The 14017-nt window shown below is 33.1% G+C and overlaps 1 protein-coding gene and 1 pseudogene across 4 annotated transcripts in view; both read left to right on the top strand.

The window, feature by feature from the left end:
- The window catches only part of GRIK2 (glutamate ionotropic receptor kainate type subunit 2), a 774206-nt gene that overhangs the window by 122180 nt on the left and 638009 nt on the right, over window positions 1–14017 (top strand). The gene's annotated exons all lie outside the window — the stretch shown is intronic.
- LOC119539595 lies at window positions 13380–13870 on the top strand (annotated as a pseudogene).

The following is a 14017-nucleotide window of genomic DNA, read 5'->3' as shown; positions in this document are numbered from 1 at the left end:
ACTATTTGGCAATAAAAAAATATGTGGTGAATTTATTTTTAAAAAGGAGGCATGAACGGTAAACACAAAATACCAGGATAATGTCTTCAGTGGGGAAGCAAGTGGATAGGGTTGAGGAGGAGGTAATAATAATATTCTAGGGTTTAAATTAAGTGGTGAGAACATGGGAATTTTTTTTATTTTTATGCTTCTTAACTTACAGAAACACATATATTTTTTGAACATGTCATCACACAAAATACAAAAATAAGGAAAAATAGTTAATTTTATGCCTATTTGTCATAGTATATGCCTTAGAAAAATCTAGTGAAGTGGGAAAGATAGGCAATTAAGTGGTTGTTATGCCCACATGACACCATTTAATAGACTTACTGATTTTTTTTAGATAAGATTAAATTATCCCGTAGTAATAGTAGCTTCAGATTTTAAGTTCCACTATTGAATAATCATTTCAATGATTATTAACTTCAGACCAAATTAAAGGATATAGAAGAAAGTTAAATTTAACAAATGTTCATTGAGTTCTTACATTACCTATCAGGTGTGTCTTGAGTGCTGCTGAGTTTCCAGAGTGAGTAAAATGAATTTCTACTCTTCAGGACCTTGAAGTTCAGTAGGAACAAATTTTGAAAGTACAGAGTTATGTAAATTTAAATGAAGGAAGTATTGCTGACTAATCCATGTGAATAAAGCAAAGCTTTATATTACAGCTCACATAGAAGAAAACTTGGAATTGTTTTTTTACATTTTGCCAAGTTTCTCCTTACCTTGATAATTTTATTAGCTTATATTTTACCCTACCATGAAAAGCTTGCTTTTAAAGAGTATTAAGATTCCATGAAATAATTTAACTGTGATAGAGCTTATTCTTAATAAATCTTTATGTTTATTTTGGAAACTCTTGGCTTCTATGGCATTATAATTTATTTTTATTCAATACATTCTTCACTTCCTTTAGGAGGCAGTTTAGGATGTTGAAAAGAGCGTAACATTTTAGAGACACTTTGTTTGAATTCCATCTCTGACACTTACTGTCTCTATGGCTTTGGGTAAATTATTAAACTTCTCCAAGCCTCAATTTCTCTGCCTATGAAAAGGAGTTGGTAATATTCCTCAGACAGAGCTTAAATTTATGACTTACATAAAGCACCTAACCAACCTGACCACAATGACTGTTATTTGTTTATATCCAGAATAATACTAAATAGAATGTATCTTATCACTTAATGATAAGACCTACAGTCTATGCAAATAGGATTTTTTAAAAATGTATGTGTTTTTTAATCCACTGAGCTGTTAATTCCCTGGTCCTGGAACATTGTTAATAAGGAATGACTGAATTTATAAATTAATCATCTGTTAAAAGCTGGAAGTCAAAGACATTTGAAGAATACTCTCTAATTCAGCTACCAGCACATATCTTTTTAAACAAAAATGTGTAACTGTCTTCCTGTCCTGAATGGGAAGCTTAGGAAGAAGTTAGGGAGAAGCTCAGAAGACTGCTTTGTCTTTCCTGTCTGGGATAAAATAGTTACAGAAAGGAAGTGATCTAGGTAGAGGATGAAGAATCTAAGAAACTTTCCATCTGCTTCTGAGTTAGATCTTAACCTTGGCTTTGTCATTTATTTTGAAGTTCTGCCTGTAAATTCCAAAACATCAAGGGTATATATAATCAAATACAAGACAACAAATGCATTCCAAATGATATTTGGATTATTTGCAAGTTGGTGTTTTCTGCTCTCTTGCTTTGCTCTCTCAATATGAGTCACTGGAGTTGACTGTAGAAATGTCACCACTGTTTGCGTAGCACAGTGCAAAGAATATACTTTACATTTCAATCTCTTCCTCCCATCCATTCTTTTCAATCCTTTTTCCAAAAAAGAAACAGACTTTCATAAAGTGTTTTAAATTTGTAAAATTTAATATTATTACTTGTTTTAAAAATGTGTGTAAATCTCTTCGAAATACATATTCACTTAATTATAATTAACTGGATAATAATTATTTAATTAATTAGTCAATTTATTTTAATTTATTATTAATTAATTTTTAATTAATTTAGAAATTTACTTTTAAATCCTTTAAAATAAATACCTATGTTAATTTATAAAGAGATATAGGTAAACTGATTTAGATGACATTAAAGTGGTTTTCAATTTATAAATTCTTGAATAAAATCAACACTCATACCTAGTAATTTCAGAAGCACTTAAGGCTATTTTGAGTCTTTGTAAACAAAGCATTGGAAAGTTTTGGTTCTATCCTCAAACATCACAATAAGGAGCCCCCCCCCCCGCTCCCCCCGCCAAGGGGTGAGAGCTAAAGACATTTAAAATAAATTTAACTTTCAAGAACACCTTTTTTAAATGACAGTTTAAATAAATTTATAATTCTAATTAGATATGGTATACATTAGTTTGTGACAGTGGTTTGCTTCTTTAACAGCAAAAATATTTCATAGGTACTCAGGCAGACATAGGAATCTTAATCTTTGGTTGTTAGGGAAGCAAGCATCTAAACTTTCTAGAGGACAACTATGATTTTAATTAATAACAAGAGTCTGCAATTATCCAAAATTTAACCAGAAGTGCAACAGTTACATATCCTGAAGAGTGGCTTAAATCTTTGCCCTTTGAACTAGTTTGCTAGGAGCAGGAGAAGAGAGTTCACCACTGAGTGGTAGAACGTAACGAGATTGGAGCTGATTTTCTGTTCTCTGGCACATCTTAGCTGCTTTTCAAAAATTGTATTAAATTTCATCTCTCTGTAACGGAGATGGAATTGCCATGCTGACTTAACATGACTCCTCCAGGTTTCAAAGTTTTCATCTTTAATGTTATGTTATCTTCTCTAGATTGCTTAAGTTGGTCTGGGGAAAATGACAGGTAGATGTCACAGAGCAATCCACAATCTATGGATTTATGTATGTGTAGAAAAATAAATATATGTTAAAATGAACTTTTAATATGGCCATTGGTGTATTACTATAATACATGGTAATATGTAATTAACATCTCATGCCTAAGGAAGCATAAGGAAGCTTCAGTCTAAGCTTTTTGCAGTTAAAAAGCAAGGAAATATTTAGTTCTGCTTTGGATTCTAAATAAAATGAGAGTTAAGTTGTTAGTAGTACAAATAACAGTTTCATAGACTAATGACTTACTACTCAGAGGGTGTTCTATTGATCAGCAGCATGGACATTTTCTTGGAAGTTGTTAGAAATGCAGTTTTTCTGGCTCCACCCCAGATCTAAATGAAAATCAGGATTTCAACAAGAATCCCCAGGTAATTCTTACAAGTTCAAGAAACTCTGCCCAATAACTAAACATGTGAAGATTGTGTAAATGATAAACATAGTTAACCTCAAAATAAAAAAAATCTACGTTAGTAAGTTATATTTCTCACAAACTGCAATGACTGGTTAGGTGCAAACTTTTCTTAAATTGACAGATATGTAATGAAAAATGTGTGTGTTTATTCAAAACTGAACATTAGAAAAACTGTAAAGACAGAATACAGGCTATATGAAATGAAATTTAATAATAATTGATTTAATAGTAATTCAGTAATAGTTCCAGATATGAAATAAAAAACTACAGCATGGAACCTATTTATGTTAGTTTAGTTTAGCCAACATTAAAAGATAAAACTATATTTAAGCCATTGATGAAGCAACACATGTGAGGAGAGATTGACAGGCTTGTTGCAATTGAGATTATGTCTCATTTCATCTAATTATATCATTATGGAGATGAGAATAATAGGTTAATTGTATATGGAAGTAGCAAAAATTATGCACACAAAGAGTAGACACTCAGGACATGTAAAAGCCCTTCTGTGATTTTTATACAAAATGTGGCATGACAAAAAAAAACCTGGCTTTTGTCCAGGTTTAGCAGAGAGTGCTGTTGGGGATAACTGCTGTGGGAGGGCATTGGAATGCTTATATGAAATGATTCACTAGGGTGTGTGTGATGGTGATATTCTCAGGTGTCAGGTGGCAGAAATACAGCTACAGCAGCTCCAATCTCATTGTGTCTCAGAATCTCCCGTTTCCTTTGTTCCCACATTGTCAGCAAAAAATTCTTTATCTGGTCAGGTCAGGTCAGAGTTTGGAAGGAGTAGATCCTTAAATCAAAAATAAGGCTGCAATTACCAAAAAAAAGATGTAATAAATGTCAGTCAGCCCATAAACAACAAATATAAACTAGAGAAGGATTCATAAAATAAGACAAAGTTATTAACCAAAAAGGTGGTATATTCTGCTTTTTATAAGGCAGAGAGAACATATTTGGAAAACACATATCTGATAAGGGTTTAAACCCAGGATATATAAAGAGATCCTATAACTCAATTATTAAAAGACAAAACACCTAATTTAAAGAATGAGCAAAAGACATGAATAGACAGTATATACTTAGAAGAACTGAAAGCAGGAATACGAACAGATATTTGCACACTGATACCCATTGCAGCATTATTTACAATTGCCAAATAATGGAAACAATCCAGGTATCCGTCAACTGATGAATGGATAAACAAAATGTGGTATATGCATGTGATAGAATATTATGCAGCTGTAAGAAGAAATGAAGTCATGCTGCATTTGACTACATGGATGAACCTCAAGGACATTGTGTTGTGTGAGGTAAGTCAGACATGAAAGGACAAATATTGTTTGATCCTCACTAATATAATCTAAATACAACTAGTAAATTCATGGTGTTAATATCTAGAATATAGGTCATCAGAAAATATGACGAGGGCAGAGAATGGGGAACTGATGCTTAATTTGTGCAGAATATGGAATAAGGTTGATTGTAAATGTTTGGAAATGGATGGACATAGAACTTTTCATGTCCTTCATGTGGTGCTTATGTTGGGAATTTGAAGCCTTGAGCTCATCCTTTTCTTTTACAACTATATCCAGTATATTTAGGAACAACCAGCCAACATAATTATACCTTTTCACAAAACTCTGTTAAGGTGTTAAAAACATTCTCACTTAACAATCTCATAAACATTTGAGTAGCTGTAATGAGTGACGATATTTTGTGTATCTCTATTGCCAACTTATGCCATGGATTGTCAGTGCCATCTTGATTGCTGGAAATAGAGTCATTAGTTCCCTTGAATCTAATTAGAGAACTAATTCCAAAATCCCCAGTCCTAATTCAGAAATCTCATCCTTAAGATTCTGTTTTTCAAGAACCACTCACAATACCTAAGCTGTATTAGTCAGGGGTCTCTAGGGAAACAGACCATCAAGAGATACATGTAAATATTATGAGGTTTTTTTTTTTTTATATGTAACAATTGACTCACTCAACTGTGGGGATGGGCAAGTCCAGATTCCATAGGGCAGGCCGCAAACTGGGAACTCCAATGAAGATTTTCAATTAGTTTCCTAGGAGAAGCTTGCTGGCTGAATTAGGGATAGAAATTCTCTCTTCTGACTGCTGAAATCATCACTTCTCCTTTTAAAGCCTTAAACTGGTTGGATGGTTCCAGTTGCTAATACGGTTGTTACGCAAAATAAAGAAATGAATTGGCTTTTATAAAAGGGAATTATTAAGTTACAAATTTTCAGTTCTAAGGCCATAAAAGTATCCAAATTAAGGCATCAACAAGAGTATACCTTCACTGAAGAATGGCTGATGGCATCCAGAACACCTCTGTCAGCTGGGAATGAACTTGGCTGGTGTCTGCTGGTCCTGGGTTGTGTTTCAGCTACTCTTTCAGCTCCTATGTGTCCTTAGCTTAGCATCTCCAAATGTCCTTTTGTCTGCAACTCCAGGCATCTCTGAGCACCTCTGTCAGCTCCCAAGAATCTCTCCAAAAATCTCTTTCAGCTGCTCTTGGGGAGTTTTGTCCTCTCTCAGCTTCTCCAGAGCAAACTCTGGGCCACCATCTCAAAAGCAAGAGCAAGTGTCTCTAAGCATCAGTGCCAGCTGTGTCTGGGCCTGGAGCTCTCTTAAGTAGTCCAGTGAACTAATCAAAACCTACCCTTAATGGGCGGGGTCAGAGCTCCATGGAAATATTCAATCAAGAGGTATCACTCATGGTTGGGTGAACCACATCTCCATGGAAACAACCTAATCCAAATATCCCACAAGATTGGAATAAAACATGGCTTTTGGGAGGACATAATAAATACAGACTGGCACAGATGGGATTTTTCCTATTGTTGAAGGCTATCTCCTCAGTTGATTATAGATGTAATCAGCTACAGAATGCAATCGACATACTGATGATTTAAGTTCATGAAATATCCTTACTGTAACAGTTAGTCCAGTGTTTGCTTGACTAAACAAGTGGACACCATAACCTGGTCAAGTTGACAAATGAACTTAACCATCACAGTTTTAATGGCTATCTCAATTGAAAACTGGTTCCTCCAAAACATATATAAATCAAAATTTAAAAAAACTAATTTTTGGCAAAAAAAATTTTGCCAAGGTTTTCATTGATATCTGGATAGTGAATTTCTGTCTCACTTGATATCAATCATTTATCCTTATAAACCAATTGTAACATGTTAAATTTTTATATTGTTAATAAATGGGTTCTAAATCTTGCAAAATATTTCATTTGTAGGATGCTTTGAAAGTGATGAAAATGTTTCTTAACATCTACTTTTACCATATTCTCTACATAGTACTAACTTCTTTCAATAAACAACTTTTTTTTTTTTTCATTTTGCCATGAGATAATCTGAAAACTTCTGATAATCAGGAAACCAAATGACATTTATGGGCACCCCCATCTCAATACAAAGGATTATAATGGTTCCCTATATTTTAAAATCTTGTTTTAAAAAAATAACCATCTGTCAACATCCTGTAATTCTAGTAGCACTGCTGGCTACAAATTCCTTACCATAATTACTTGCCTGTGATAAATAATGACATTCATGTGTAGTGCTATCACTGCATATCCTTGCTTTGGTATTTTATTTTATTTCAGTCCAACTGACAGCCCGTTGTTACACTTATACACATAAAATATTATTCTTTAAAGAAGTCATATATTATTGAGGATGTAAACTCTTTAATATAACTTTCCTTTAATGATTAACTAAATAAATGGAACTTTGTATGTTTTCTTATTGAAACAGAAACTACTACCTCAATCTAAGATATGTTAGAAATACTCATTTTGATCTAATTGTATAGCAATCCTACCACTAAAAAAATAAATGAAACTAGTGATGGAATAAAGGTCTATTTCAATGGAACAAGATCTTGATGGTAAATTGTGCTTCCAACAAAGATATGCACTACAGAAATGTGTAAAGTGATGATTACAAAGCTTTTTTAGTGTTTGTTGAGAATAAAGTAATGCAGCTCTTTTGTATAAATTCATAGAAACTCTGAAATTCTGAAATGACATATATAATTTTGAATACATCTTAAAATTCTCAGTCCTTGCAAAAGGACAATGGTCCCTTGTAGTTTAAATAACCTGAAAGTAAAGTGTCTATATATTTTATACTGTTCATTTACATACATATGGCTATTGTAAAATATAGACTTCTTTTATTCAGTTAAAAATTTGGCTGGATTCCCAGCAAAAGGCAAGTATATAAAAACTGAATTTCCTCATCTGTTAAACAAGTTGGCCTCCTTCAACCCAGTGTGAAATATATATATTCATCAGTACATCTTTACAGAAAAACAGTCCATGTTTTAACTTTGGTAATTGACAGTATGTAGTCTTGTATTCCAGACTAGAGTTCTTTTATGGGGCAAACAGGACAAATTTTCAGATCACTATACAAGCAATGGTTAATTGCCTTTTTTGTAATATAGTTCCTGTTCTATGCCCCTAACTCATTTAATAAATTAAATTAAGGTACTTATCATTGACATGTCTACCTTTCATTTAACAAATCTGTATATTTTATAAGACATATTATAGTATAAAATGGGAAACTTTGTGGAAGGATTTCAAAATATAGAGAAAAGTCAGAATGGTGTAAATGAAGGAGAACAGGCTTAAAATCAGACAGACTCTGAGCTTGAAACCCAAATTTGTCACCACCTATGAGACTTCATTAGAATTCCTTACTTTCTCTAAATCTTGGTTTTCACATTTGAGAAGAAGGTTACATGTTAAGATAATTAAATGATAGTGTATGTAATGGAGTCCTCAAAGTAGATGATCAGTAAATTGTATGTTTATCTTACAGTTGTAGAACATTTAAAGAAAATTTGAGCTGATTTAACTATTTTAAAATTTTTTACTAAAATATTAAATATCTTTTAATCTTGTATAAAAATACAAGCATTTTGAAAAAGATCTCTGTAAATATATTGTGTTTTCAAAAGTTATAATGATGTGCTTTAGTCAGGTAGCAGGCAAATGGGCAAATAAATTTGTGACTTTTAATCATCTGCTTTAATTTCTGAAAATGTGTTGCCTTGTAAGCAAATACTGAGTAATATTTATTAGCTTCCTCTGAAGTATTATATGTCAACAGTCATTTTTTTTTTCAGTGACTTTCTGTTCCTTGAGCAATATTTGGCTACCTAATAAAGAGTCTTATTAATAGGCTACAGATGTTTTGAAAGATATTTTCAGGGAGGGAGTAAATGTTGGTCTTAATAGTCATAGCACATATTAACTGTTTTCCTTTTACAGTTCTCATGGTTAGGGATTGACTCCCTGGTGCCTGTTATGTCCACCATACAATTATGTGGATATTTAAAGCTGCATCCTTTCCAAATTAAAGTTATTATTTTGCATGAAAAATAAATATTTTTATTTTTCCCTAAAAAAGCCATTATGAATGTTTTGAAACCCCAAGTGTTTTGAGCTATTAGGATTGTAAGATGTAGTGTTTATTGGAGTGTGTTTTGTTAAGACAAATGTGTTGGCAATAAAATTTAAAAAAAGTGATGTTGCAAGTGTTTGTTTAATTGTAGTTGGAAAGAAAACAGTCACTGATCATATACTGCAGCATTTAATAACACTTCTGTGTGTGATAAAAACAAAAAGTTCTTCCATTAGTTCAACAGATGAAAATGGCTTTGGGTCCTACTTATTTATGTGCAGTACTTTCTGTACATTGTTTGAAATTCTAGCACATACAATTTTCTTTTGTTGAACATGTAATCTGTCACCTAATCAGCAAAGATTTATTGCATACCTTTCCTTTTCTGCAGAATATGTTGTGCTAGTTGTTATGCAGAACACAGAGATTGTAAGACTAGGGAAGTGGCTTCCATCATATTGAAGAGGCAATAAATTCTCCACACAAAACAGATAGCAATGCTAGCTGATATAAAGTGTTGAAATTAGAGGTACAGAGGAGCATTTCCCAAAATATTCTATGAAACATTATTTCCTTGAAATGCTGTGGGAAAAGGATTCTATGGCCAAATGTGTTTGGGAAATGCAACCCAATATATTTGTCTCTTAGAGATTTACAGTGCACTCTAGCATATTAAAGGGTCTGAGAGGGCCTGCAATAAAGAACCCTGTAAAAATTGTTTGACCCATTATTTTCTAGGCTAATTTGACCATGTCCTGAAGACATAATACAGAAGCCCACTTTTGAAAATGTTCCTTAATTTAGAATCTCATTAATCAAACAGTGTTCCCTTAAAGGATGGGAAAGCTTATTTATATGACTAAATGTTGATTAAAAAGCAGTATTACAGTTAAAAATACATTATTGGGGACAGTGGTGATTGTTCCAAGTTTTCAAGATGGGAGTTTGGCAGTGCATGTAAAATATGCCTTTTGGTTTAGGAATCACACTTCTTAGCATTTACCTGAGTTCAAATGTTTTCTATAGCTATTTTTTGCCTCTGAACTAAGAATAATCTCTTCAGCATGCCATTCAAATATCCTCGGCAATATTTCTCTGATAGACCTTGGAATATACCAGCATATACAATATGTGCTGAACAGAGACATATTTGTGCAGGATGGAAAGGATGAAAAGATTCATGGAGCAGGTGGGACTTAAATCGGTTTTTAGTGAATGGGCAATATTTTTGTAGGAGAAGAAACTTCATTCTGCAATTGATGCTCCAAATTCCAAGCCCAAAATGAGAAGTTGGCACATTTTGGATTTGACTATAGACTATTTTTTTTTTTTCTGGTGGTGCTACTGTTTACCAGGCAGAGTACTAAAAACTTTATTATATTTTCTTATTAGTCTACAAAATAGTCCCATGATATGTTGTTTCACTTTCCTTGCTATGTAAGCAAATATCATGCAATGGGTTGGCTTAAACAGAGGGGATTTATTAGCTCATAGTTTTGAGGCTAGGAAAAAGTCCAACTCAAGTCATCAAGGTGATGCCTTCTCTCTGAAGAACTGGCATTCTGGGGCTGACTGTCAGGTATCCTTGGCCCTGGGCTCCTCTGTCACATGGCAATGCACATGGCAGCCTCTCCTAGCCTCTCCCTTCTCTTCTGGATTCCGGTCTCTGTTGACCTTCTGCTTCTGGGTGCTCCCTCTGTGGCTTTCTCCTTTCTGAATTTCATTCAGAAATTCTACTCCAGTAATAGAATTAAGACCCATCCTGATTAAGGTGGGCCATACCTGAACTGAAGTAACCTCATCAAAATATCTGACTTACAATGGGTTCACACCTACAAGAGTGGGTTAAATTTAAGGACATGATTTTCTGGGGTACATACATATAGATACTGATAGATGATGATAGATAGATTAAGCATTATAAAGAAATTGAGAGGTGGAGTAATCATCCTTGGGCCAAATTTTTATTAAATGTTGATGCCAGAACAATCCCACTTCAGAATCTGCATTTTAACTGCTCTGTTATATTGGTATAAATGTATAGTCTTAAGAACCAGAGTACAAAATACCTTATAAGTCTTTTTCTTGAAGGAAAGTGGGATTTATTTATAATCACATTGAAACCCACATTATTTTGACTGTTATTGATGAGAAATAAAAATAGGAAAGGTTATTAACCACTACTGGTTCTTGAATTGCAATAGTACTTATGTATAAGAAGTGTCAAATTATTTATATAAATTCTAAACTTTTGGTACAAAGTGGCAGCAGTCAAGTTGCTTAAGGAATATTATGATTTCTAACACTGGTAGGATACATACAGAACAGTTTTGATGACTTGGCTATTTTTTCTTTCAGTACAATCAGCCAGATCTGAGACTGAAGTTTGGTTTTAAGGCAAGATAATGTATGCACTCTCCACAGCAGAATATATGAGAAGTATATCTATCTTAAGACCTTGAATAGAAGACATAGATTGCCTCAGAGAACCTAAGGGGATTCTAAAATTATCCTGACTTTTTAAAATTTTTAGTCCATTGTTATTAATAAACTATTAATAATGAGTATCATGTGCAGAATACTAAAGTACATGTTGTTAACTAATAGGAATTCTTAAAGAAATTATTTTCTGCATTATTATGTTTGGAAGAGAAATATTTTATCATTCCACAAAATTCTAAGGAAGTATCAATATTTTTAAAAACTTTTTCTGAATTTTCATGGTTAACTGCTATTATGCAAGGCAAATTTTTTTCTCAAATATTAAGCATCTTCTTTAGTATTTGTTCTTTCATGCATCAAATAAATATATGAGGTGTTTGATTGGACTCAGTAATCACTGAAAATACTAGTACAGAGGATAGAATAGCTATTAATATATAGCTATTATATGTATATATTATAGGTATTGAATAGCAAACTGAGAATAGGAAGAAAAATGTACATAGGGAATAAAGCATAATCGAAGCACTGGTGGTTTTAAGCTTCCAATACTCTCAAGTCTCATTGAATGCAGTAAATGGGTCAGGGACTTATTGTTTTATCTTTTATCCAATTTCGTTTGGCATTTTGTTTGCAACTCCTGTCAGAGAAAAGTACATGTGATAGTAAACAATTTGATTAAGAATTTAAAAAATGCAAATAACAAACAAGTGATCACAGACTTAGTAGAGTACAATATACTCTCTTAAATACTCACTATGTACAAGACTATGCAATGAGGACTGACCTTATTACAGTGCTATGAGGCAGTGCAATGGCTTAGGGTTTAAAGAAACACTCAGTTTTGTTTGTTTTGTGTGTGTTCATGGAAAATATATTCACTTATATTTAAATTTTTCAAAAATACTGATTCACACATATTATTAGTATATATGGTAATATGTACATAAAAAGTTCAGTTTCCCAGTAAAAAATCCCCCTAATTAAAAGGAAAGATGGTTTATCAAATACAAGAAGCAAAATTGTAATATTTGGCCAAGCTAATTTTTAATTGCTCATGTAATTATACACAGGTTTTCCAGAAAAATAGTACTTCTAGATTCAAATGTTTGTAACCATTTTCTATAATTAGTTTCTCTAAAGAAAGGAAAGTTTTAAAAATTACTGTTTTGAAGCTAAATCCCAATTTTAATATCTAGTAAGTAGAACTGCTGTGTCTGTTCTGGTTGGGGAAAGAAAATTATCCTGTTGAGTAAACCTCATCCAGTTTTAATAGACTATGAATTGTACTTTAAATACTAGGCCAGTTTACTTGGATTTATTATAAATTAAATATTGAGACAAATCATTAACTTCATTAACAAATCAACACTTAAGATTATATTTATGTTCCAGAACTATTATTTTATTTTATGGAACCATTAAAAGCAGGAATTAGCCATTTAAAGCATCTTCATGCATTTGTCATCTTTTAGTTATTTACTATGTTTCTATTCCAAAGCTTAGAGGGTAAATGGCAACACAAAATCTATTGTCCATAATGACTGAAGGTGTTATACTTCTTTTGTCCAAGGTTAAAAAATTTGGTAAAATTAATAATGTATTAATCAGAAATAGAATAGAATAGAACTGTTTTATTTTAAAAGGTGAAATAAAGTACTTTTGTATTAAAGTAATTATTGTACAGGGGATAATATTTTGTTCCATTTTCTTAATAGTAAATCAGAGTTATCTGAAATAAGTTGTGCTGATACATTGGGGTAGAATAGCTCCAGCCCCCTTCTTTTTCCTGGGTCTTATGATTGTGCTTTACAGAAAGAAGATAAGAAATTAAAGGAGCTCTGTTTTATTTCAGTTGATGATAGCACATTTTTATAATTATATTTCATGTATGATGTGTTCATAGTATGCAACTGGCAAATTCTTTCTTAATGGATGAATCAAGTATTTATTAAGTGTATATTATGTTCCTAACACTAATTTGAGGAAATCCATCTTAGGGAATGACTCTCTCAGTGCAAGTAGGAGGTAACCAAATCTTGGCAACCAGAAACAATTTTTCCATAAGATATTTCTGCCAACTCCCCACCCTCCCAATTAACAAAGCACTTATTATAGGAATTTGCTGGAGGAAAGGTGGGATTAGGGGATTCAAAGGTGAATGACTCTGAGGAAAAAGCAGTTGCTGCTGTTGCCACTCTCCTGTTCCCTGCTCCTTACACCACAGTACTCTCTCGCCAAGGAACAAGTCTGTCAGGAAGCCATGTGCGTGGCAGCCAGTGCTTTTGGGGACACGGGAAAGATGCCCGTGTGGAACCAAAGGTAGTGATTTGCCATATTAGAATCACTTTAACCAGCTGCAAGGTGTATCTCTGGAAAAGGTGTTTGCTAACTTGTTTAGAAGTAGAAAGAAAAAGAAACTCAAAGTGAAAGGACCGGTTCTGATGCCTACCAAGACTCTTGAGATCCTATGAGAAAAACTCCTTGTGTGGGCGTTACAAAGATCTGGGATCATTTCCAGATGAGAATCCAAAGCCACTCATTGACTTGCACAGTTCCTCTGAGAATGTTAAACAGATGACCTCCACCAGTATTGACCCAGGGGTAAAAGTTGACGTTAACCACTGCAGATGCTTAAATTGACTATTTTAACAGCTTGATGATCAATTGTCTAAAAACAAGTGAGTGAGAAATGATCCAAGTCTTCAAAGAGTTAACATCTATTCAGGATAAGATGGACAGTCTTACTGATGACTGCTGCAGGAGGCAGTAGCTTAAGGGATAAGAGCTGTGATGATT

The sequence above is a fragment of the Choloepus didactylus genome, chromosome 7 (genome assembly GCF_015220235.1).
Source record: "Choloepus didactylus isolate mChoDid1 chromosome 7, mChoDid1.pri, whole genome shotgun sequence".
Lineage (NCBI taxonomy): Eukaryota > Metazoa > Chordata > Mammalia > Pilosa > Megalonychidae > Choloepus > Choloepus didactylus.
This window is presented reverse-complemented; position numbering and strand designations above follow the sequence as displayed.